This window comes from Penaeus vannamei, chromosome 22 (assembly GCF_042767895.1).
Source record: "Penaeus vannamei isolate JL-2024 chromosome 22, ASM4276789v1, whole genome shotgun sequence".
Classification (NCBI taxonomy): domain Eukaryota; kingdom Metazoa; phylum Arthropoda; class Malacostraca; order Decapoda; family Penaeidae; genus Penaeus; species Penaeus vannamei.
In genome coordinates this window covers 25,288,498-25,290,997 of record NC_091570.1, presented here as the reverse complement: position 1 = coordinate 25,290,997, position 2,500 = coordinate 25,288,498, and the positions used below count along the sequence as shown (strand labels likewise).

At 70.8% G+C, this 2,500-nt stretch overlaps 1 protein-coding gene across 2 annotated transcripts in view; it reads right to left on the bottom strand.

Moving 5' to 3' along the window:
- LOC113815012 (venom phosphodiesterase) overlaps positions 1 to 2,500 on the bottom strand; it is a 25,845-nt gene that overhangs the window by 20,006 nt on the left and 3,339 nt on the right. The gene's annotated exons all lie outside the window — the stretch shown is intronic.

The window sequence follows — 2,500 nt, the reverse complement described above, 5'->3', positions numbered from 1 at the left end:
AGGAGGAGGGGAGAAGAGGGGCGGGGGAGAGGAGGAGGGAGGGAGGAGAGGGGCGGGGGAGAAGATGAAGGAAGGGAGGAGAGGAGGAGGAGGGAGGGAGAAGAGGGACGGCGGAGAGGAGGAGGGCGGGGGAGAGGAGGAGGAGGGGAGAAGAGGGGCGGGGGAGAGGAGGAGGGAGGAGGGAGGAGAGGGGCGGGGAGAGGAGGAGGGAGGGAGGAGAGGGGCGGGGGAGAGGAGGGAGGAGAGGAGGGGGGAGGGAGGAGAGGAGGGAGGAGGAGAGGAGGGAGGGGAGGAGGAGAGGAGGGGGGAGGGAGGAGAGGAGGGAGGGAGGGAGGAGAGGGGCAGGGAGAGGAGGAGGAGGGAGGAGAGGGCGGGGGAGAGGAGGGAGGAGGAGGAGAGGAGGAGGAGAGGAGGAGGGAGGGAGGGAGGGAGGAGGAGGAGGAGGAGGGAGGAGAGGGGCGGGGAGAGGAGGAGGGAGGGAGGAGAGGGGCGGGGGAGAGGAGGAGGGAGGGAGGGAGGGGAGAGGAGGGAGGGAGGAGGAGAGGAGGAGGGAGGAAGGAGAGGGGCGGGGGAGAGGAGGAGGGAGGAAGGAGAGGGCGGGGGAGAGGAGGGAGGGAAGGGAGAGGAGGAGAGAGGGAGGGAGAGGAGGAGGGAGGGAGGAGAGGAGGAGGAGGGAGGAGAGGAGAGGAGAGAGGGAGGAGAGGAGGAGGGAGGGAGGGGAGAGGAGGGCGGGAGGGATGGAGGAGAGGAGGGAGGGAGGAGAGGGGCGGGGGAGAGGAGGGAGGGAGGGAGGAGAGGAGGAGGGAGGGAGGGAGGGAGAGGAGGGGAGAGGGGAGGAAGAGGAGGGAGGGAGGGGAGAGGAGGAGGGAGGGAGGGGAGAGGAGGAGGGAGGGAGGGAAGGGAGAGGAGGAGGGAGGGAGGGAGGAGAGGAGGAGGGAGGGAGGAGAGGAGGAGGGAGGGAGGAGAGGGGAGAGGAGGGAGAGAGGGGAGAGGAGGGAGGGAGAGGAGAGGAGGAGGGAGAGAGGAGAGGAGGAGGGAGGGAGGAGAGGAGGAGGGAGGGAGGAGAGGGGCGGGGGAGAGAGGAGGAGGGAGGGAGGAGAGGGGCGGGGGAGAGGAGGAGGAGGAGGAGAGGGGCGGGGGAGAGGAGGACGGAGAGAGGGGAGAGGAGGGAGGAGAGAGGGGAGAGGAGGAGGGAGGGAGAGAGGGGCGGGGGAGAGGAGGGAGAGAGGGGAGAGGAGGGAGGGAGGGGAGAGGAGGAGGGAGGGAGGGGAGAGGAGGAGGGAGGGAGGGAAGGGGCGGGGAGAGGAGGAGGGAGGATGAGGAGAGAGGGGCGGGGGAGGAGGAGGGAGAGAGGGGAGAGGAGGGAGGGAGGGGTAGAGGAGGAGGGAGGGAGGAGAGGAGGAGGGAGGAGGGGGAGAGGAGAGGGGCGGGGGAGAGGAGGAGGGAGGGAGGAGAGGGGCGGGGGAGAGGAGGGAGGGAGGAGAGGAAGGAGGGAGGAGAGGAGGGAGGGAGGAGAGGAGGGAGGGAGGGAGGATAGGGGCGGGGGGGAGAGGAGGGAGGAGAGGGAGAGGAGAGGAGGAGGGAGGATGAGGGGTGAGGAGGAGGGAGGGAGGGAGGAGAGGGGCGGGGGAGAGGAGGAGGGAGGGAGGAGAGGGGCAGGGGAGAGGAGGAGGGAGGGAGGAGAGAGAGGGGCGGGGGGAGAGGAGGAGGGAGGAGAGGAGGAGGGAGAGAGGAGAGTGGCGGGGGAGAGGAGGGAAGGGAGAGGGAGGAGAGGAGGGGAGGGAAGGAGGAGAGTGGCGGGGGGGAGAAGAGGGAGGGAGGGGAGGGAGGGAGGGAGGGGAGAGGGAGGGAGGGAGGAGGAGGAGGAAGAGGAGGAGGGAGGGAGGGAGGAGAAGAGGAGGGAGGGGAGGAGGAGAGTGGCGGAGGGAGAGAGGTGGAGGGAGGGAGGGAGGGAGGAGAGGAGGAGGGAGAGGAGGGAGTGGGAGGGGAGAGGAGGAGGGAGGGAGGAGAGGGGGGGGGAGGGGAGGAGGGAGGGAGGGGAGAGGGGCGGGGGAGAGAGGAGGAGGGAGGGAGGGAGGAGAGGGGCGGGGGAGAGGAGAGAGGGCGGGGGAGAGGGAGGGAGGGGAGGGAGGAGAGGGAGGAGGGAGGGGGGAGAGAAGGATGGAGGGAGGAGAGGGGCGGGGGAGAGGAGGGAGGGAGGGAGGGAAGAGGAGGAGGAGGGACGGAGGAGAGGAGGAGGGACGGAGGAGAGGAGGAGGGAGGGAGGAGAGGGGCGGGGTAGAGGAGGGATGGAGGAGGAGGAGAGGGGCGGGGGGAGAGGAGGGAGGGAGGGAGGAGAGGGAGGAGGGAGGGAGGAGGAGGAGGAGGGAGGGAGGGAGGGGAGAGGAGGAGGGAGAGGAGGAAGGAGGGAGGAGAGGAGGAGGGAGGGAGGAGAGGGGCGGGGGGAGGAGGAGGGAGGGAGGAGAGGGGCGGGGGGGAGGGAGGGAGGGGAGGGAGGAGA